At 44.4% G+C, this 24,525-nt stretch overlaps 1 protein-coding gene across 15 annotated transcripts in view; it reads right to left on the bottom strand.

Moving 5' to 3' along the window:
• MBNL1 (muscleblind like splicing regulator 1) overlaps positions 1-24,525 on the bottom strand; it is a 623,451-nt gene that overhangs the window by 380,927 nt on the left and 217,999 nt on the right. The gene's annotated exons all lie outside the window — the stretch shown is intronic.

Here is a 24,525-nt window from a genome sequence, read left to right as displayed (position 1 = left end):
CGATCCACGTGCGGGTAGTAGCGATGGAGCCGAGACGGGGTTAAATGCCACCGGTAGATGACCTTGTAATTGGCTTCTATAATTCGGGTGGACACATTCCCACGAGATAGTTTAGAAAATATGGAAATCCAGTCCTCTTCCGAAAGGGATGTGTGAAGATCAGCTTCCCAAGCCTTCATGTGGGCATGTTTGCTAAACGGACGGTGCAGTAGTTGCTTATAAAGTTTGGAGATAAGGCCTCCAGTGGCCTTAGACGAGACACAATATCCCTCAAATAAGGAGCGTGAAGGAGCCATAAGTCCCCGGGATTGAACAGATAGTAAAAAGTGACGGAGTTGCATGTAGGACAGAAATTCCGTGGCCGGTAAGTGATATTGAGCACAGAGAGTGGTGAAGGGCAAGGGTCAGTCCTGATGCATGACTTGAGAAAGACAAGAGACACCTCCAGCCTTCCAAAGATCATATGCTCTGTTGGGGAGACCAGCCGGGAAGTCAGTATTGTGGAATAAGGGAGTGAGGGGAAAGTAAGCATAGCGTCCCACCAGCCGGTGTCTCCACTGTTTCCAAATATTGTAGGTATGTCTGGTGCAAGGAGTAAGCTGCAGAAGAGGCCTCCACGTGGTAGCAGGTTGCCAAAGGAGAGAGGTCAGAGGTACCGGTGTAAGCCACGCCTGTTCCAGGGCCACCCAAGGTTTCACAGCCGTGGTGCAGTGCCAATCAATAATGGGCCGAAGTTGGGCAGCCACATAATACCATGTCAAATTAGGAAGTCCCAGACCGCCCGACAACTTGGGCTGATAGAGAATAGTTTGGGCCACGCGAGGAGGTCGATGGCGCCACAAGAAACAAAGCAGCTTCCGCTGCCATTGAAGCAACGTGGCACGAGAGAGTGATATTGGCAGTGTCTGAAAGAGGTAGAGGAGCCGAGGCAACAGGTTCATCTTGATGGTAGCCAAGCGGCCAAGCCACGTAAGCGGCAGGGAGCCCCACCTCTCCAAGTCAAAATCCATTTTCTGAAGCAAAGGCAGATAATTAAGCTTATACAGATCACATATATCATTACTCAAGTACACCCCCAGGTATTTAAGTTTGGTGGTTGCCCATCGAAATGCATGAGCTTTGTGTAGGTGATCTACTATATCAGGTGAGCAAGTAAGATTTAGAATCTCGGACTTGTCCCAGTTTATCTTAAAGCCCGAAAGGGCACTAAAGTGGGACAGTTCCGTCTCCAGCACCGGGAGAGATGCTATAGGATTACAAACTGTGAAAATAATATCGTCAGCAAAAAGTGACAGTTTGGGCTCACAAGCACGTATGGGAAAACCCTGTATCTTTGCATTGTTTCTAATAGAAATGGCCAAGGGTTCGAGAAAAATGGCAAAAAGTAAAGGTGACAGGGTGCACCCCTGTCTGGTACCCCTCTGGACTTGAAAGGGGACAGTATATCTGCCATTAATTTTTAAGCACGCTAAAGGATTATGATATAGGGCTTGAATCCAATTGTGAAAAAAGGAGCCAAACCCCATCTCTTGCAGGGTAGTAAACAGGAAAGGCCAATGTACCATGTCAAAGGCCTTCTCCGCATCTATGGCCAGGAGAAGATGGGCATCCCGGCGTTGCATGGATCCCCAAATTATATTAATAATTTTGCGGACGTTGTCACTCGCCATTCGGCCTGGGATGAAGCCAGCCTGATCTGGGTGGATGATATGCATAATAAAAGTGTTAATCCTATCTGCCAGAATTTTAGCCAAAATTTTTAGATCCAGGTTAATCAAGGAAATTGGCCGATAGGAGGCGCACAGTGCTGGATCTCTTCCGGGTTTGGCGATGATAGTAATGCCTGCAGTATTGGAGTCTGGATTTAACTTACCCCCTCCTCTGAGATAGTTAAAGTGGCTCTGGAGGTGGGGTGCCAGGACATGCTTAAATGATTTGTAAAAAGCGGCTGTCAAGCCATCGGGTCCCGGGGCCTTACCCGCCTTAAGAGTCTTAATGACCGCAAGAATCTCGAGGGTCGTGATGTCCGCATTCAATGTATCGTGCATATCCTGCGTGAGTCTGGGGAGGGGAAGGGCGCGGAGATATTGACAAATATCCGCAGTCTGAATATGGGATTCAGCGGAGTACAAAGTCTGATAGAAATGAAGAAATTGTCGGGTGATAGCTGCGGTAGATGTTTCGACCTGCCCCTGATCATTCTTAATTTTAAGAATGTGGTTTTGAAAGGATTGTTTTTTCAGCTGGTGAGCTAGTACCTTGCCCGCTTTATTACCACCCTCAAAATGGAGTTGTCTGGTGAGGTTGAGTGCATGAGTGATATGATCGAGCTCAAGTCTGTGAAGCTCCTCCCTGGATTGCATGAGCCTCGTCCGTAGACGATGAGAGCCGGATTTACTGTGCTGAGCAGTAAGATACGCAATTCTGGCCCTAAGGGTAGAGCAGGCCTCTTCCTTTTTCTTTTTAACATAAGAGGAATGAGAAATAAAATGCCCCCTGATGTATGTTTTAAAGCAATCCCATACAGTAACCGGAGAAGAGACAGACCCAGCATTTATAAGAAAAAAATCTCTAATCACCTGCGTGGTGGTCTGCGTAAATTGAATCTCTTGAAGAAGAGAGTCATTGAGCCACCAGAACTTAGAACCATGATCCCCGGTCGGTGTACGAATTTGTAGAGAGACAGGGGCATGATCGGACCAAGTCACCACCCCAACCTCAGGACAGCGAGTCAGGTGAAACAAGGTTTTATCTACCATCAGGTAGTCAATGCGAGTGTAGGAGTCGTGAGGTTTGGAATAAAAGGAGTAAGAGCGAGAGTGAGGGTAAGTGGCTCTCCAGGAGTCAACCAAGTTATGCTCTGATAAAAGATCCCTGAGGGCCCTAGTGTGCACCCTGGCGGTATGAGTAATCCCCTTAGAGGTGTCAAGGGTCGGAGACAGCGGCACATTAAAATCGCCGCCCACTATCAGGGAGCCCTGTGCATGCTGAGTAAGAATATGGTGAAGATGCCCAAAGAAGACTGCCTGTTCCCTGTTCGGGGCATAGACTGTAAGGAGAGTGAACTCCTGGTTAAACATCGTGACCACCAACAGTAAGTAACGACCCTGTGGGTCAGCAACCACCTTCTTGCATTCAATCACTACATGGGAGGCGAAAAAGATGCCCACTCCTGCATACTTAGCATTTTTGTTTGCTGCAGCAAGAAACTGAGTAGGGAATTTAGAGGACCTCATGAGGGATTCATATCTACGCGTGAGGTGTGTCTCTTGCGCAAAAATGATATCGGGCCTAGAAACGGCTGCCTCCCTATAAAAAAGAGAGCGCTTCTGAGGGGAGTTGAGTCCCTTAACATTAAGGGACAAAACTTTAAACCCAGCCATGTAAACCGTCAGAAACCCCCCAAGAGACCTGCCACTGGAAACCTACGGCCCCAGCATAACAATAGATACCAGCAATGGTAACTAAGAATGTCCAAAGAGAATCTGAGAACAGCGCAATCCTCTGGGAGAGAAAAGCAAAAATGACAGAGGAGAACCCAGGAAAAAAAGAACCCACCATTAGCAAAAAATATGCAGCATGGAGGAACATCGCATCAACAACCACAGAAATAACAACAAGAAATGGCATGACCCCTATGTGGACCCAGCCATTGCTGTGGCCCCCAAAAATAACGCCTGCCATAGCCTCCTAGCAGACTATCTCCCAACCCAAATAGGGGAAGTGAGTAAAATCACTGAAGGAAGAAATGGCGCCCACCCCCTCCCCCCCCCCCCAACAATGTAAACACAGAATAAAAAATGAACCATGCATCCGCATATGCAGAAGTGTCCCAAACCTGAAAACATTTATAAGCAAGTATAGCAGTAGGAAGTCTTTCGTCGCTCAGAAGGAGAAGTAGACCAGCTTACGAGCACAGGTGGAGAAATCAGGTCAAACCCTGATCAGAGGTGGGGCCCCCTGTTGGTCTCCGGAGCCGGCTGCTCCGTTTTCCCACCCGCTGCCACGTTGGTGTAGCCACCCGAGCAGATAGAGAGCCGGAGGTCGTACGGGGCTCCTGTAACCTCACATGGCCCATAGCAGTAATGCTCGGCATAGCTTCCTCCGGGGTGCCATATTTATGGGCAACGCCCTCGTGAGAAAACGAGAGGCCGAAAGGATGCAGCCAACGGTAACGTATCTCTTTAGCGCGGAGGAACGTGGTCACTTCCCGAAAGGCCTGCCTGCTCTGCAATGTTGCTTGGGATAAATCTGGGAATATAGCAATGGTTTGATTATGCCATGTCCATTCGTTTTTCGTCCGGGCCACCGCCGCGATCTTCTCCTTAAGTTTAAAAGATGTAAAGCACACAATGATGTCGCGTGGTCGATTGGGTTGGGGAGCGCGCAAAGCTCTATGCGCCCGTTCGAATTGAACATCAGGAGGATCGAAGGCCTCCGTGGTATCGCTCTCCCGGAGCATAGAGACACAAAATTCACGTACCAACTCGTGGCAGTCCTCGGGCCCCCTCGCCTCCTGGAAGCCCCTGAAGCGGAGATTGCTCCGGCGAGCTCTATTCTCCAGATCCGCAATTTTTGCTGTCAAGAGAGCATTCTCGGCCCGCAGTGAAGAACAAGAGGTCGTGTTAGCATTAATTTGTTCGGCCTGTCCCTCTACGCGCACATCTATATCGCCGACGCGATGGCCCAGGGTCGTAAGATCCTCCTTCACCTCCTCCACACGGGTAAGCAGGTCCTGCCGATACGCCTTAATATCAGCCCTGATCCCCGCAAACCACTCCCGGAACTCGGCACGGGTCGGGTGCTCAGAGAGGGCATCGTCCGCGGTTTCTCTCGCGCCGATAGCGGGGTCTGTGAACTCGGCCCCCGAGGCGCCGCCATCTTGGCCACCGTCCTCATCCATAGGGGAGGCGCTCACCTCTTTGACGCCATCCTTTTGATAAGAAAAGCGTTGTAGGTCCGCGGTTTTTTTCCTGCTGGTCATCGTGCGGGAAACTGCACTCTCCTGCGTCGAAAGCGGAACGAATTAGGCAAATAGGATGCGGATTGCGATAGATTTAGTGGGGAGGCGGCGGGAGCTCCGGGATCAGGCAGCCATCTCGTAGCGTGACGTCACGCTCCCCCAAACTTTTTTCTCTTCTGACTTTACAAAGTCACTGTTAATTAGAAAAACTTCTTGCACCAATAAACTTTGCAACTTGAAACACTGGCATAATAAGTATCAGATGGCAAAAGTGAGAAGGTTTAGTATTGCTGGGAAGCCAGTTGACACACTAATACTCTTCAAAAAACATACGTGTTGGGAGCAAAAATGTAGCATAGGGATGCACAGCCAACATTTTTTTGTTTTGGTTCTTTCTTTCATTGGGGGGGGGTCTTTTTTTTTTCAGTTCGTTAATTTTTTGTTTTGTTTTGTTTTGTTCGCTTGATAAACTGAAAGAAAAATATTGAATTAAAAAAAAAAAAAGAACCTCCAGCATACCTGGCAGGTCGTCACTGAACCCAAGCAATCCCTAATCTCCAGCCAAAAAGGAGTGGCCATGTACTGGGCCTGCCTGTGCCAACCTACATTCTGGGCCTGCCCTGAGTCAGCCAGGCATCGAGAACTACCAAGCACCGAATGGGCAGGAGTGATGTCTGTGACACTTTAAAACTGGTGCTATTTACCTGGAGAATGGTGCAAAGTGAGATCATTTTGGTGCCTTCCTCCAGTGTAGCTGGACCATTCTTTTGTACAGCCATACAAATTCAGCAAAATGGCACTGACCACACTGGCGGAAGTTGCCAAAATGACATCACTTTGGAACCATCCTTTAGATGGATGGCACTATTTTTGAAACACTGGGGACCTGGTCGGGAGCGACTTGGCATCGCTTCTAGCTTTTCTGGAGGATTGAGAATGGGGGTAAGAGCGAGCTCCACAACCCCAGGGATTTTAAAGGGGGGTGGGGGTAGGGAGAGAGCGTGAGCCCTGGTCCCAGGTCCCAGCCCCCAGTCCCAGCCTCAGGCAGTCCCTGGCACCGGACCAACTCGGAGCAAGCCCTGGTACCAGGCAGGCTTGGGGTAGGCCCTGGTACTTAGCAGGTCTCCACACCAGGCTGGCTAGGGATAGGCCCCAGTGCCAGGTAGGCCAAAACAGCAGGCCAATTTTAGAAAAAGTCCTAGCACCGGGTAGGCTTTAGCACCAAGCTAACTTCAGGTAGAACCTAGCGTTGGGTCAGAATTTTGGCCAGAAAGTCTCTACCAGGCTGCTGGAGGTCTTATTGTTTTCCACAAATATGAAAATACCTCAAAGGTTTGGGGTATTTTTAAAGGAGGCAGTTTTTAGTTTGTTCCATTTGGCATAAACCAAAAAGGGTCTCGTTCATTGCATTTTTGGCATTCTTTGGAAACAAATGGACATTCCTGTTTCAAAAGTTTTTTATATTGAGACACTCCCAAAATGCATTGAAATTTCATCAAAATCACTCCCATAGTGACCACATTTACAGCTAAGAAAATGTTGTTGCCTACTACAAATATTACTACCACTTCTATAGTGCTACTCGCATGCATCGTGTATACAAACATCAAAGAGAGGGTCCCTTCTATATAGAGCTTACAATCTAATCAAGATAAATACAAAACAGACTTTTGGATTTAATTTGTTAAGAAAATAAAAGGTGAATTTTAAAAACGATACATGCGACAATACCAGGAGATGCACGCATATGTACTGCTTCAGTGCGCCCAGTCAATTTTATAAAGCTGCCACATACGTGCACAAGTACCAATGCACGAATATCTCTCGTCGGGGAAAAAAGATGTGGAGTATGGGCAGGGCATGAGCCTTCAGGGGTGGTGCCAAGAGATATGCATTAAGCATAGGCAATAAGCACTGAAACCCTACTCTTATTGCTAACAGACCACCTCATCATGGGTTTGGACAAAGGACAATCTTTTTTGCTAATTCTCCTTGGCCTATCGGCGGCTTTCGACACCGTAACCACTTCATCCTCCTCAACCGTCTATCGGACATTGGAATAACAGGCACTGCTTTCACATGGTTCAAAACATTCCTCTGTAACAGAGGTTACAAAGTCAGAATCGATAATAAAGAATCCCCACGCATCAATTCCTCACTAGGAGTTCCTCAAGGTTCCTCCCTGTCCCCAACTCTATGCCAGCTATTAACTAAGCTTCAACTAAAACACTTCCTATACGCTGACGATGTGCAAATCCTGATCCCCATCAAAGAATATCTTACTAAAACACTCAAACACTGGGAAAACTGCCTCCGAGAGATCAACCTACTCCTCGCAAACTTAAACCTGATTCTAAACCCAGCAAAGACTGAACTCCTTCTCATCTTCCCAGAAAAATGTAATACCCCACAAAGTGCACCAGTAAACACCATTGTAACCCAAGCAAGAGACCTAGGAGTAGTAATAGACAACCGCCTGAATCTAAAAACTTTCATCAACAACACAACCAAGAATTGCTTCTACAAGCTGCAGGTATTAAAAAGAATCAAACCACTCCTTCACTTTCAAGATTTCAGATCAGTCCTCCAAGCCATAATATTCTCCAAGATAGATTATTGCAACTCTATCTTGCTAGGTTTCCCTTCCTCATCCATCAAACCTCTTCAGATGCTCCAGAATGCGGCAGCCAGAATCCTGACAAACTCCAGAAGAAGAGACCACATCTCACCCATTCTCAAAAATTTACACTGGCTACCAATACACTTCAGAATTTTACACAAGTCCATCACCATCATCCATAAAACCATACATTCCCAAGCCCCTCTTAACCTCCAAATCCCCCTCAGACTACACACTTCATTCAGACCCATCAGAGAAGCCTACAGAGGTTCCCTACTTGTTCCCCCAACCAAATCTACGCACCATCTAGCTTTTAGAGGTCGGGCCTTTTCTACAGCGGGACCTTCTCTATGGAACACCCTACCCCCTGATCTCAGAAAGGAACCATGTCTATTAACATTCAGAAAAAGGCTTAAGACTTGGTTATTCAAACAAGCCTTCCCCAAGTCTAACTGATGCACCAAAACAACTATTAAGAGACCTTTCAGCACAATGTAAATAACTACTACTTTAAAGTTACCCTTACTCTTGTCTCCTTCCTCCCCCAGTTCTTTCAATCCTGTTTTATTGTAACTTTTGTTTCCTTCTACACTTGTTAAATGTTCAAGGTTATCGCACCCCTTGTTACCTGTAAACTGGCATGATATGATTGTATCATGAATGTCGGTATAGAAAAGCTCTAAATAAATAAATAATTGAAAAATTAAGCAAATAAATAAATAAATAAATAAAATAAATAAATAGATAGATATGCGTGTATGTAGCTGCGTGCTTCGGCGCACATCCAGCTCCATTTCAGCACAAAGTTACTTCTGCTGCAGATGAGGTGTAAGTCTGAATAAAACTATTTCCAGGCATCTATGAAGCGCTTGAGGGGTCTGGGTTAACTGGGGGAGTGCAAACTGATGGGTGAACTGGTAAACTGGTTATTTCTTGGACATGCGTATGTTATAGAATTCCCTCACTTGTGCGTTTAAAAGCCAATTTTTTCCTGCTGAGCGCACACATACTTAAAATTAGGAGCACACATACACGAGCCAAGCCAGTTTTTTAACATGTGCGCGAACGTGTGTGTAGGATATAAAATTTCAGCGTATCTTGCTGCATGCCCATACACATATGCATATGGCACCCGCAGTCTTGTCTTAAAAGTTATTGTCCCTGCTTATAAGAGGGATAATCAAGGGTTAAGTTTTAAAAGCAGCCTCGAAAAGGCGGGTTTTTAGACTGGTTTTGAATACCAGAAGAAAGGGAGAATGATTCATCAACTCAGGAATTCTTTTCTACACAGCTTGGGCCGGATTTTAAGAGGTACGCGCAGGCGTAGATCTGTGCACGCAACCTGGCGCGCACAAATCTATGCCTGATTTTATAACATGCGCGCGCATGTTATAAAATCCAGGGTTGGCGTGCACAAGGGGGTGCACACTAGTGTACCTTGCGCGCGCCGAGCCCTAGGGAAGCCCCAATGGCTTTCCCTGTTCCCTCCGAGGTCGCTCCGAAATCGGAGCGGCCTCATAGGGAACTTTCCTTCCGCCCCCCCCACTTTCCCCTCCCTTCCACTACCAAACCAACCCCCCCTCAGCCCTATCTAAAACCCCCATTTGACCGTTGTTTTTAAAGTTGCGCCTGCCTCTGTGCTGGAGGCCTCCTTCCCGCCCCGCCCCCAGACCACCCCGCCCACTCCCCGCCCCTTTTTTCAAGCCCCGGGACATATGCGCATCCCGGGGGTTGCGCGCATCGCCGGGCCTATGCAAAATAGGCTCTGTGCACGCAGGAGCAGGTACGCACGTAACCCTTTTAAAATCCGCCTCCTTGTGAAGCCAGGTGGAAAGCACAGGGTCAGGTTTTGGTAGTAGAGGAGAAGGGCCTACAATTATGCTAGACTGGACAGGAATAAAGTGATTTAGGTCTGAGGACTGCCATAGGTGATTAAAAGTCAAATCTATTTTTGGGTCAATAACCTTTTGTGGGCATGTCTGGGGCAGATTGGAGAATGCTAATGGAATATCTATGGTAACTGCTGGTAAAATCTGAATACCCTTTTCAGATTGTGATGAATATTTGGCATGTTTTATGCCAGCTGTCACCCAAATACATATGCTTCCTCAACATTTGACATTTGATCTTTTTCATATATTTAACATAGTTTTTCTAGAATACATACTGTATTCAACTCTTGTTGACCAATTAAAACTCAATTCACATATTACATTTCTGAACTAAAATCTATTGCTACTGACATGTCATCAAGGTGAAAATGTGTTTTTAAGAGAAAGGAACATTTTAAAACTGCCACAAATAGTAAAGATGGTGTCTATGGACATTAGAATAGCAGGATAAATGTTATTCTTGCATGCACAGGCATGACCTATGTATTCAAAACCTAGTGTAAAATGTGTCTGCACCCCAAAATGCCACTTCTGTTTTGTGTGGAGCTACATGACATATGTAACATATTTAACCCCTTTCAAGCCCTTGAAACCTTTAAGGTAGATTTTTTAAAAGCCGCGTGTGCATCCATGTGCACACAGTCCCCGGCACACTCGCATGGACGCGGCTATTTTATAATATGCACATGTCGGCGCACGCATGTTATAAAATGCAGGTCCTGCTCACACATGTGCGCCAAATTTTCATCTCTGCATGCAGGGAGATAATTTTAGAAAATATGCACAGTGACGCAATTGGGCCTCTCCTAGTTCCCTCCCAGTCCACTCAAATTAAGGAGAGGACAGGGAAGGAACTTTCCTATCTCTAACCCTACCCTTCCTATCTCTTCCCCTCTCCTCCCTGACCCCTAAACTAACCCTAACCTTCCCCATTTTTTATATTTTTATACTTACTGCTCCTTGGGAGCAGAAGTAAACTCTGCGCGCTGGCGGCTGCTGGCACACACTTCCCTGCGACAGCAGCTAATGGCACTGCCCCAGCCTGCCCTCGCCCTGCCCCTCCCCGCCCAGACCACCTTTTGCAGGGCCCAGCACTTCTGCACATAACGGGGCTATGAACCTGGCTGGGCCCATTCTAACATAACATAACATAAGAAATACCATACTTAGTCAGTATCCTGTTTCCATCAGTGGCCAATCCAAGTCACAAGTACCTGGCAAGTACCCAAACATTAGATAGATCACAAGCTACTATTGCTTATTAATTTCCGTAATAGTAGTTTATGGACTTAACCTCTAGGTTTTTTAAACCCAGTAGCTTTAACTAAAATACGCGCAGCGCTCATAAGGCCCGGCCACGTGCAAAACCCCCTGTTTTTACGTGTGCAGCCCTTTTAAAATCGGGCCTTTTGTGTATTAAGTATATCACAGAACTTGCCACTTTGTATACTGAAGTCTCATTTAACATAATGCACTATTGAATTATATTATTGTTCTTACTGTATATTATATTATATGCTTCAGACCAAATGGAAAATATAGAAGTATTGTGCAATAAATACGGTATAACATCAATAAAAAAAAATGTGTATCTGATGGAACATTTTGGCATTTTGGATATCATGTTTAATAAAACAGACTATCATCTGATTCATCAAGGGAATTTTCAACCCTAATCAGGCTATATTTTTCTAACTCCATTTGTATAGCAATCTGTGTTTATCTTATAGGACTCAGTTGTAGAAAATTCCCCTACTGTTGTGTAAACAGAAAACTATCTTGAAATGTTTAGCACTTGACATTTTTTATCATGCTGTAAAAGTGATGATCTAGCTAACTCAGAGGATATTCAGTTTTAGCCCATGCAGATATACTTCTATCCATAATTATTTGTGCATTGTCAAATTCTGCAGAGTTAAGTTTAAAAAAGCTCTTCTACAGTGCAGTTGAAACTGTATTGTTTATAAAATCATTACGTTTTCCTTTTTGGACATTAAAATGTGAATTTTCAAAGCTGGATGCACACTGAAATCAGGAGATGGGTGTGCATCTAGAACTTGAACATGTCCACCCAATTTTATAAGGCGGCCAGATGCGCGCACAGGTGCTGATGCGCAAATATCTCCTGGACAAATAAGGGGAGTTTGCGAGGCATGGACGTTTCATGGCATAGATGTTTCGGGACATGGCCAAGAGATGTGCATTCACCAGCTATGTTCCTGGACTCGCATATAAGTCCAGTGCCATGCTACATTAGTTCTGCTATGAAGGAGGTGGAAGTCTCAATAAAAAAAAAAAAGTCCAGGTATCTAGGAAGTGTTTGAGGGGTCTGGATTAACTGGGGGGAGTGCAAACTAACAAATAAGAGGTGGGGGGGGGGGGTTTAAGGGACCTAACTAGTGGACAAACTGGTGAATCTGGTCATTGGCTGGACACATGTCTGTTATAAAATACGCATATCTGCACGTCCATAAGCTGAGTTACGCTGCTGGGCACCCACAACCTTAAAATTAGGTGCACATATATACACATGCCTAGGCTACTTTATAATATTCATTCGGATGAGCTCGCTTGTTATAAAATTACTGCGTATTTGGCCACGCTCGAACACACATGTGTATATGTGCGCCCAGGCACCCATTTGAAAGTTACAGGCCGTAGGATTAATGTATCTGCCCACATAGATTTAAAGGCAATTCTAAAATCAAAAAGCATGCATATAAATCCAAATTCCACCCCTCCTCCACTCCGCCACTTCTTCACGCCCGCCATCCGGAATGCCTCTTTATTGCATACACAAAATTATGTGCAGAACTGAGTTATATGCACAAATTTTACACGCAAAGATCAGCAAGTTTTCTAAAAAGCCATTTATGTACATAAACCAGTGATTTAGGGCCTCATTTTCCAAGCACTTTAACGTGTGCGATAAATTCGCAAATTAGTCATTTGGTATTCAGGGGGCGGAGCATATGTAAAGCAGGAACCTGTGTATCGTGTGCGGCGAAACAGCTGCAGTGTTAGCGTGGCTAATAACTACAACTCCAACCTCGCGTTATGGGCCTGAAAAGGATTACCGCCATCCACGATAGTCCCAGGAGAGAGAGAGAGAGAGAGAGAGAGAGAGAGAGAGAGAGAGAGAGAGAGAGAGAGAGAGAGAGAGAGAGAGAGAGAGAGAGAGAGAGAGACTTACTATAGTGCCTATGCCCTACATAGGTATTTTAACCCCTATGGGAGGGCCACCTACTAACTCGGGGTGGGGATTAGGTATGAGCGTCGGGGGTTGGGGCCACTTTCGCATTCCACATGAGACCTACGGACTGAACAGTGGTCTCTAGTGCAGATTTGCTGGCCGTCGGAGTGAGGACGCTCACTCCAAGCGGAGATTTGGCCAACATTCTCTCCACCTAGCATGTTGTTGCCCAGGTAGAGTGTCCATCAAGCTAGGTAGAGAGAACGTTGCCCAAACCACTTCTTGGAGTGAGCGTCCTCACTCCGACGGCCAGCAAATCTGCACTAGAGACCACTGTTCTGTCCGTAGGTCTCATGTGGAATGCGAAAGTGGCCCCCAACCCCCGACGCTCATACCTAATCCCCACCCCGAGTTAGTAGGTGGCCCTCCCATAGGGGTTAAAATACCTATGTAGGGCATAGTCTCTCTCTCTCTCTCTCTCTCTCTCTCTCTCTCTCTCTCTCTCTCTCTCTCTCTCTCTCTCTCTCTCTCTCTCTCTCTCTCTCTCTCTCTCTCTCTCTCTCTCTCTCTCTCTCTCTCTCTCTCTCTCTCTCTCTCTCTCTCTCTCTCAAACATCGCGTGCGGCGCTAATGTTTTCGTGAATGGCGAAAACATCGCCGCACGCGATTTTTCCCCACTGCACGAAAGAAGCCTCATATGCATTGGTAACGCCCCCTAATGCGTTACCAATGCGATATTGGAAAATAAGGCCCTTATTCATGTAAATGACTTTGAAAATTGGCCCTGTAGGGATATGCAGTCATTTCATTTGTTTTGTTTGCTATGAACATATAACTTTTTATGTGCATAAAATTATACTTAACATTCATAAAATATGACTTTACATGCATAAGCTTGACTTTATGCATGCATAACGTGACTAAATGAATAGAAACATTTAAAGAACATGAGAAAAAAAGGAATACAACAAATGAAACGACCAGAATAACATTTTGCCCATGCACACCCCTAAACTTCAGAAGGCTTTTCAGCATTATTCCTTTGAGGAGCAGCTGTCTTTGGATGATTTAAATGCTAGAGCAAACACAGGCGGTTTCTTCTGCTCTGCTGCCTGACAGGAATAAGGGTTTGAGAATGATTTTGTCATAAAGATGCCCTTTTTGGGTAGCAGAAACTATGTCTCCTCCCGTGACCACTGATGTTCTAGAGCAGTGCAGAACAAACAGGAAATGTTTTTGGAATTGCATCTAGAAATGTTTGCTATTGGGGGCCAAAATTTTTCTTAAGCATTCATATAAATGCTTAGTTAAATTGCAGGTGCCTATTTTATTTTCTTTAGCTCCAATTATTAAAGATATTTAACAAAGACATTTAAGTCTGATTTTTCCCTAACTCCCAACAGTTCAGAATACCTTGCCTAATATTTAAGGGGTAAATAAAACAGATGTTGATTCTGATATTCTTTTCGTCGGACATTTTCAAATGGGTGTGCGGGGCCAATATACATGTGTTTTATATTGTGACTTACACCACAGCAGAAGTAACTTTATGCTCAACCACACATGGAGCGTAGGTACTTGCGTACACATCTCTCGGCCCCACCCTGGAACGCCCACGCCCCGCCCACATTCCGGCCCTTTTTTCCATATTCATGCATCGGGACTTGTGCGTGCATGTAGGAGACTTATAAAATCGGCTGGACGCACATGTGCTACATGCATGCACATCTCCTGATTTCAACATGCGCCCAGCTTTCAAAATTCACCTTTTAATTTTTAACTTAATATTGAATTGTGAATAAACCATATGCCTGACAGCTTTTTTTTTTTTCTGAACGTAAATTCTTCTTGACTTTTTCAAAGGCTTGGTGAGGCACTATTAGTAATTATTTTTCTTTTTTCTAGTGGTGGGTAAATGTGGCCTATATGTCATTATGTTTGCCATTGTTGGCATTTATTTTTAAAGTGTTCTTGAAATTAACTCTATAACATTTGAATAGAATAATTTTAAAAGTGTCATAAATTACAAATAGCAAAAACTAAGTTCATGATCTTAAATCATGCCAGTTTTTAAATTATAGCAATGATATAACTGTGCTCAATTAATAAAAATTAGCATTCTGATATTATAATATACTTTTTGATGTAGACAATGTCAATAATGAGGGCTTGCTCTGAATATATTTCCACTTTCTTATTTATGTTGGTTTTACAGGACTCAGTCCACTAACGACTACAAAGTTGTGCTGACCTCCGTATTGTGACAGATACTGAAAACTTAAAGGTAAATTTTTAAAAACACACCGGCGTCCATGTGCGCGCAGTAAAATCTGATACCCACGCGCACATGCGCACCTGATTTTATATGGGTGCGTGCATGTGTGCACGGGTGCCCACCTGCGCGCGCAAGAGGGGGAGATTTTATTTAAAAGCACGCAGCGACACGATCAGGCCTTCCCCAGTTCCCTTCCAGTCTATTGGAAAGGACTGGAAAGGAAATTCCCTAACCCCCTAACTATACTTCCTCCCTTTTCACCTCTCAACCTCTCCACCCTGACCCCTAACCCCCCAACTCACCTACATTTTTTGTTTTAAAACTTACCTGCTCTTACTGGCGCTGTCCTGGTCAGCCCCCACCTTGGCTCTCTCCCGGCCCGCCCCTGTTTAGGAACCCGTCACTTCCGCATGTACCTGGAGATACGCACATGGCTGGGCCTGGAAAATACGCATGTATCTCCTGGTATTTACGTCCACTGGGGATTTAAAATTGACCTGTTAGTGCTGATCCATCTTTGTGGATGGCTTTACACTCATTGTCATAGATCTGACAAATAGATCAATGTATCTCAGTGTCATATCTGTTCTTTGTGGATGGTAATATACGGTTATGAGAGGGGGAGTTTGCAATAACATGTCTTGATATTATAGACTTTGTACTGATTCCTGACTACCTGACCCTTGGTTCGTTGCAATGTATAATATTGAACAGACAGCAAAATGTTAAACTATACATCTCATGTCCACATATAAAGTTGAAGATTCTATTTAATATATACAAAGATATCTCAAATATCTCAGATGTCAGAATGCTCAGTTTTGAAATGGTTGGGACCAGTCTTGTTCCAGGTAATTATTTTTTTTGCCTAATAAAAAGTCTATATCACTGGAGTTTTGTGATAGAATTTTGGATAATGGGAGTTTTTCTGAACAATGGAACATGAAGTCAACCAATTTTCAGAAATCAAAGGTTTTTTGGATAATGGACCCTGGGCCGAAGCCTACAATTGTTTTTCAGACAATGGGAGTTTTTGGATAAAAGAGTTCCAAATATAAAATATACTATTGAGCTTTGAAACACCCTAAGAAAGAACACCATATTGAACAATGGTGGCATGAGACTAAGTACTATATTTCTTTATTTTCATTGCATTAAAAATTACTGGTTGCTAATTTTGGGCTTCATTTTCACAAAATAGGGACTGTCAGAAAGACTCATCAACTTTGAAAAATAAGAATAGTTGCATCATATGTTTATAAAACTGAGGCCAGACACATTTCAAGAAAACCAAATAAACCTTCTCTTTGTATTTTTTTAGGCTGGTCCCCATTTGGAATTGCATAATCTATTATCAGCTGCCCTACAATATGGATGACTCTAATTATCCCTCCCCTCATATGTCGGGCTGCTTGCTCAGAAGCAGCGTTTCACACCGTGAAGTCAGCTCAAAATACAGGTAAGACATCAAGAACAGCTCAATTTCTACCCTGTCTAATTTAAACACTCTGAAAAATACGTAGCAGCTCAAGTCAATCAGAATGAGAAAGAACAAATGAAAAAGAAAGATAGAAATATTTCATTTCTGGTGGAACGAAACCACTGAAATAAACAGAAGGAATTTAAAGGAAATGCTAAACAGTAGTTAAGGATGGCAACAGAATGTAAAATGAAAGCAAAGAAAAAAACCCTACATCAAACCACTTTACACTCATTGCCTTCCTCATTCATATTAAGACTCAACCCATTTTTACTGATCCAGCCCATTATGTTGTCTAACCATTGTGATAATTCTGGAAATAAAAGACACAAACAAATACCTGTTATACTGAAAATCATTCTGTCTTCTTAACTCCCAACTTTGTATGTGATTTGCCAATTTTGATTACTCATACACTTAGGGCTGGATTTTCAAAAGGTTACGGCATGGCGGGCCTATTTTCAAAAGGCCCGGCGATGCACATAAAGACCCGGGACGCATGTAAGTCGCGGGGCTTGCAAAAAGGGGCAGGGAGGGGCGGGCGGAGTCAGAGGCTCCCGGCACCAGGGCTGAAGTAAGTTTTGAAATAAAGAAAAAAAAGAAAAAGGTAGGGGAAAAGGGCGGGGGAGGTAAGGGAAGGAAAGGGAGGGTTGGCGTGTGCATCCCCTTGCACATGCCGACCCTCGATTTTATAACATGCATGTGCATGTTATAAAATCGGGCATACATGTGTGCACGCCAGGTAACGTGGGAACATGTACGCCCGCGCATTGTCTGAAAATCTACCCCTTAGTTATTCCAATTTATTTATTTAATTTATATTCTGCTTTTCAGAAATCTTGACATTTTTGAAGAAGTAGCATCATTTATAATTTTAACTGAATTTTCAACGCATAAGTCAGAAAACAATGGGAACAAAATCCCTTTTATGTGTTATATGGAGAAATTTGCAAGCAGACAACTTTATATGTGGACAGGAGGAGGTAGATATTCAAAAGCCATTTAGACGGATAACTGAAAAGTTATCCATATAAATGGCTAACCAGGAATATTCAGCACCATATGCATCTAAATTCTAGGCACACATCGAAATGTGCACCTAGAATTTAGGAGCATAAGTTAAAAGCATTCCAGGGGTGGGCGGCAGGCGTTTCAGAACATATTGGAGTGAGCTACTTAACCAATGCGGCTAACTCTGGTTGACCCATAGGGCTGTTCTAAAGTTAGCTGGTTTGACAAAACCTGCTAATTTTAAGATAGCTGGGGATATTCAGCGGCACGGCTGTGCCACTGAATTTCCCCATTAATTTAGCCGGATAGCTATATCCAGCTAACTTAACCAGCCACTCCACGGCTGAATATCGACCTTGAGAAGTATAGTTTAGCTGGATAAGTCAAATTTTATCTGGATAAGTGGTGAGCATCTGCTATGTGTGTGTATTTGTGCTCTTAATTTTAATTATTTACACGAGAAAATGCAACATGTATTTTTCTTAATACTTGTCGGCTTTAACACATATAAATTCTCAAATTTTATAACCTGTATGAATGAAATTGCCAGTTTTATCAATTATTTCATCATTTTGCCATCTATCTCTAGGTCATTAAGACCCCTCTGGTTCTTCAGCCTGCTCTCTCCCAAGTTTACCCAGACCTCTCACCCTGTCAGTATTTGGCTATAAAGAATTCTATTCTGACTTACACCGGATAATTAGCAGGTGTAAATATGCAGAGGGAAGAGCCGAATGTGCATCACATTCACAGGTTATCAAATAGCACCTTATACACATAAATTATGGCCCCACCCCAGAAAGGCCCTGGTCCAGCCCTCTTTTTATTCTAGCAAATTTATTCACACACCATTACTTGCACAGCTATGCTTGAGGTTTATAAAATAGTACTTGAGCAAATATGTGTTATTTGTGCACAGATGCCTCTCGCAGGCGTAACTTGCACGCGCCGGCTGGCCAGGTCCCGACACAGGCCGCTGTGTTGGGGCACTCGGCCACGCCCTGGACCGGCCCGGGCCGTGGACATGCCCCCCAGACACGCCCCCGGACCGCCCATTTTAGCAAGCCCCGGGACATACGCACGTCCCGGGGCTTGCGCGCGCCGCCGAGCCTATGCAAAATAGGCTTGGTGCGCGCAGGGGCAGATTTCCTCAGGTTACGCGCGTATGTTACGCTCGTAGCCTTTGAAAATCTGCCCCAGTGTGTATACACATGTAAATGAAGACATGTCAGATGAAAATTAGCTTTAGCAAGGACACATTAAAATAGCATGACATGCTCTCTGCCATGCACCATTCAGCACACACTCACTAAAGTTTAAAATTTAATACCTGCATGGGTGGCTGTTAAATGTTAGCGTGCACACAGGGAGGCACGCTAATATTTAACACTGGGGGAGGGAATATCTTTGGGACCTCTTCCCTTCTCACAGGCTTCCCTAACCTCCTGAAGCCTAATCATTCTCAAACCCTTAACACAGGAATAAAATGTTTGGATGTCCCAACTCTCCCACCCCTTGACTTAAGAAGGGGACCCCATTCCCAACACCCCAACATCCACACATCTCCCCCTGGAACATTAAGGGGCTTTGCCACCCTGATGCCCATCACGGACCCCCTCCTTCTTCTCATCAGGAGTCCCCAGGCATAGCCTTTTCAACAATACTAAAAATAAGAGGAAGTAGATTTCCTCCTGCCAAGATTCAAAATGGCACCAGCTTATCTCTTGCACTCTTTTGTCCATCTTTTGTGCCATTTTTTAACTCTGCAGTAGTGGGTCAGAAGAGGATAGTACTGTCTCCTACCCAGGCTTCTTTTTGACATTGTTAGAAGGAGTAGGCAAGGGGATGCCTAATGGGGAGAGGGAGGGAAGGGCTCTAGGACAATGGGGAAGAATCCCTTGATCTTGGTGCTGAGGTATGAAGGCCCCTTTCTTTTCTGAGTTGGAGGGTTAGTGTTTTAGACCATCAAAGCCCCTTTCTTCTTGTATTTGGGATGTACTGCTGGCTTTAGGGTACGGCAAGCAGGGCAGTCTCCCAGAGTGAAATGTGATGAAGAGCACTTCAAGATGGGGGCCACCATCCCCACTAAGCTCTTCATAGGTGGCAGAGAGCCTGTGGCCAGATCCTCTTCCAACTCCCCCATGGCATGCCACATTCAGTACAGCCTCTGCCCAGTGAAACAAGCACAAGAAGGTGGAACTGGATGCCGAGAACAATAGATCTCAGGAGAAATCACGACCCTCCCCTCTCCCAAGCATACGGGGCCCTCCCTGGGGAACAGAACTCTGCCTTCTGCCTGGAAACGAAATGAGATCCCTCTCCCCATGAGAATCAGAGGAGCACAGCTAGGAGTACCTGCCTGGCAGCAGCAGCGGCGCTGCCATCCGGGAACCCCAAATTGGTTCTGGGGTCACTCTGCCTTCATTCAGACAAATCCCTCATTTAGACAGCAACAGGTGAGAAGGCACAGAGGAAAGGAGGGAGGGAAGAAGGAAGGAAGAGTCTGGGGATGCAGAGATGACAGAATGAAGTAGAGAATGTGTGCTCCCCTGGCTCTGCACCAACGTGGGAAGGGCAGAGAAAGCCCACATATATCCTCCACCTGTCAATCCACCTCAAAGATAGGGGCAAGATATCATAGATTATTCTTGCCTAGGGTTTCACCCACCCAAGTGCCATCTCTCAGGCCGATACAGTACAGTGCGCTCCGGTGGGATGAGCGATGTCAAGTTAAGGAAGCCCCTTGATTCTTAAGACAAAGGAATAAAAATCTTCCATTGAGAGGTCAGGGAGGAATGATGTCCCCTGTGGTAACTTCCTTTTTCACTTTGGGCGGATTTCAAGATGTAGCTCATGTATGATATGCTTTTTGGGGTGGCATGTATACTAATTTTGTGTTTTCATTATAGAGGCTGAATTTTTACTGTAAAAAAATGAGTGCATCACCCTTTAAGAGCCATTTTAACATTCATGCTAAAACTTATTTTGCAAAAGTTTTAGTGCATAGGCCCCATAGTATCTCTGCTTGTCAGCAGACCCTTATCTAATCGTTTTACCATTTCCCTCTCCTATGGAAAAACAACATACCTAAATACTGTAGCAAATTCCATATAAATATAAACACAGATTATGACAGCATAAAAGGACCATAAGGGCCTTTTAGTCTACCAACTTACTCTGTCTTTTCCCTATCTTAGAAATGTTGATGTTTATTCATAGATCAAAATAACAGACAGCAATATTTGCATGGTGAATGGTTGGCAAGCTATTCTTGCCAATACTATATAGACTTATCTTCCGTAATTAAATCCGAGTTCTCAAAACAAGACTGAAAACCTAGGAATATAATGCATTGCTATTAACTTTGTACACAGAAAGAAAAGAAATAGCATTCAAAAAACAGACGAGAAAATAAGTACATATTGCATTATACTTTTTGCTTAGGTAGCTCAATTGATATTTAAAAGAAAAATATAAGAATACAGACTAAAAACATGTTTCAAAATGTTTGATGGCCAAATAAAACTGAAAATTAATCAATATGCTTACCTGGAACTAATAAAATTGCAATTGGGTTTTATAAAGTATATAGAAGCTCGTAAAAATGCTCAATGTAAATGCTCAATGTAAATGTTCACATATAAACAATAGGGCTGTGCAGCCAAAAAAATTTGGTTTTATTTTCCTTTTTTTAATGATATTAATCAGATTGGTATTTTTTATTCATTTTCATTTTTGTGTATACTAATGCGAGCTAGTGTGCATTAAATTGCATTAATGTGCATTAACTCGATTTAGTGTGCACTAAAATGAAAAATACAATGAATGCACATCCTTAGTAAAATAATAAATTGTTAAAGTCTATACAGGTCGGGTAGAAGGGAGAGAAATTAAATTTTGCCACTAAACTGTTTTTAGATGGTTGGAGATCTTCTTCTCTGTTCTACATTAATGCAAAGAGTTGGAGAAGTTTTTTTTTGTTATGAATGGATTTTGACTTACTTTTAGGACTCTACATGATTCGGAGCCTACAGCTTTCGAAAAAATACAATATGGACATATGAAGACTAACGAAGTCTGAAATATTATTGGGGAGAGAAAGAATTAGACAGTAAAGATAATGAATAAAAAACACACTCTAGCTAGCCTACTGAAGCAAATAGACAATAACCTTGATAATTTATTTAACACTTTTCTATACCGACCTTCATGGTAGAGACCATATCAGATCGGTTTACATCGAATTGGGGAACTGAACCAAGAACAGTAACCAAAAACAATAGGTTGAGCATGAAAAAACAAAGTTACATTTAACAGGGAAATTAAACTTGGAAGCATAAGCTGCTGGAAGGAAGGAAAGGCTTGAGATAACGGAGGAATTATTAGTATAAACAAAGCAGAGTCAGGGGGCTCTTATTCTGGACATGGGTAATATGGAGATCCTTTGCTCCTGAAGGAAGTTCTGTCGACTATTGTGTGTCATGGGTATCTGAGAAGGCTTGGCGGAAAAGCCAGGTCTTAAGTTTTTTCTTAAATGTTAGTAGGCAGGGTTCCATTCTGAGGTCAGCTGGGATGTTGTTCCAGATAGTTGGGCCTGCTGTTGAGAAGGATCGGTCTTTAGTTGAGGTGAGACGTGTGGCTTTTGTAGGTGGGGTCTGTAGGGTTCCTTTATATATTTCTCTAGTCGGTCTGTTGGTGAGGTGGAGATTGAGGGGAAATTCGAGGTCCAGATGCAAGTGATTGTAGATGGCTTTGTGGATTAAAGTGAGTGATTTGTGGAGGATTCTGTACTTCACTGGGAGCCAGTGTAGGTTACGTAGGATGGGGGATATGTGTTCTCCCCGTTTGGTGTTAGTCAGGATTCTTGCCGCAGCGTTCTGTATCAGCTGTAGCGGCTTAGTGGTAGAGCTGGGGAGAATAATGGCACGAGGCCACATGTTAATGCATGTATTCCGGCTCGCACCAAAGGTTGCGGCTATTTTATAACATACACGTATGTACGCGCATACATGTGTGCACAATTTTATATGGACACGCATGTGTGCACAAAGACCGCCTTTACCGCGTAAGTGGGGGACTTTTATAAGAGATGCAAGCCAACACCATAGGGAGTTTTCCCAGTTCATTCCCAATTCACCCAATTAAAGGCTAGGACTTCCCAACCCCCTAGTTACCCTTTCCCCATTAGCCATGACCCTTAAAACCCCGCTGACTAGCCTAGATTTGTTTATTTTATTACTTACACGGCTTTCATAGCAGTAGTAAATTTATATGGCAGACGACCCCGCCACGCACTTATGTGCGTACTTACATGCGCATTCCATGTTAAAGTCCCAGAAAGCCCATATCCCGCTCTTGCCCCAACCACACCCCTCCCACACCCCGCCCCTTTTTTGGGCTTTCTCACTTATGTGTGTGTACCAGGAGATATGCGTGTACACGGGTGGCTTTTAAAATCCCCTCGGTACATGCCAGCTGGACATATTCACTGGGCCAAATACGCACGGGCGTAGATTTGTGCGTGCAACCCGGCACGCACAAATCTATGCCCAATTTTATAACATGCACGCGCAGCCACGCGCATGTTATAAAATCCAGGGTCGGTGAGCGCCAGGGGGTGCACAATTGTGCAACATGCGCACGCCGAGCCGCGCAGCCTTCCTCCGTTCCCCCCCACCTTCCCCTTCCTTCCTCTACCTAACCCGCCCCCCAGCCCTATCTAAAAACCTCCCTTACCTTTAATTTTTAAGTTGTACCTGCCACCGGGCAGGCAATGGCCGGCCCACGATCCCGGGCACAGCGGCAAATGGCCACTGTGCCTGGAGGCTCCGGCCCCGCCCCGGCCCGCCCACTCCCCACCCATTTATTCAAGCCCCAGGACATACATGCATCCCGAGGCTTGCGCTCGGTGCGCGCAGGAGGCTTTTAAAAGGGTTACACACGTATATTACGCGCGTAACCCTTTTAAAATCCGCCCCACTATCTCCAGGTTCTGGTGCTCATCAAGCTTTTAAAATTTGCCCAAAGATTAAGAGGGAGAGAAAATTTCTCATCAATGCTGTCATCTGAAAAGAGGCAATTTTAAAATGGCTTGCATCAGCAAAGAAGGGTCTGTTATTATTAAATCAAGTACAATAGGAAATTGCTTTAAGTACTAAAAATATTGGAATATTTTTTGATTATCTCTTAAGAGATCAATTGGGGAGCGGGAAAATTATTCAGGAAAGTATTCAGATATTCAACAAAATATATCCAGATGTGCATTCCACTGAATATTCCCAGCTAAAGTGAAATTCTCCAAATAAATTTAGGAGAGTCCTGCGCCTGCGCCTTAACCAGACTTATAGCTTTATCCGGACAGAGCTAACCAGCTAAAGTTAAGCCCCACTCCGGAATGCCACATCGCCACCTCGTTTTTTAATCTAAACTTTGTGTCCCTAACAAGTTACCTGGACAAAATTTACACCAAAAGTGGGGGGCAATTTTGAACCCTAAGATTTATCCAGGTATCTCCCACAACGTTATCCAGACATATCTTCTGAATATGGACCAAAGCATTTACCCTTGTTAATCGGCTCTCTGAATACAACAGTGCACATCGACCATGTTGAGAAGAGACATTCTTCGGGATATGTTTACGTTAGGGGAGGTAAATTAAGCACATAGGGCTGGATTTTAAAAAATGTACATGCCTGAAACCCAGGGGTTTACGGGCGTGTCCAGGTCTTTAATGCGCCGTGACAATTTTCAAAGGGCTCGGCCACACGCGTAAACCCCCGGTAAGCGTGTAATTCCTGGGGTTAGTGAAGGGGGCGGGGCAGGGCTAGAGGAGCATGGCATAGCAGCCTTTTGCTTCTATGCTGAGGGTTCGCGTGCCAGCAGGGTCCCGGCATGCACAGCTTGCTCCTGCTCAGAAGCAGGCGCAAAAGGTAGGACAAGGAATTTGGGGGGATTTAGGATAGGGATAAGGGGAGGGCAGGATAGGGGAAAGGGAAGGGTGGTCAGGCTAGAGGGTTGGGAAGTTCCCTCCCAGTCCGCTCCTTAATTGGAGCGGACTGGGAGGGAACTGGGGAAAGCCCCGATGCGTCACCA

This window comes from Rhinatrema bivittatum, chromosome 9 (assembly GCF_901001135.1).
Source record: "Rhinatrema bivittatum chromosome 9, aRhiBiv1.1, whole genome shotgun sequence".
In the NCBI taxonomy this organism is placed as follows: Eukaryota; Metazoa; Chordata; class Amphibia; order Gymnophiona; family Rhinatrematidae; genus Rhinatrema; species Rhinatrema bivittatum.
The sequence above is the reverse complement of the archived record's forward strand: the minus strand, read 5'-3'. Positions and strand labels throughout refer to the sequence as shown.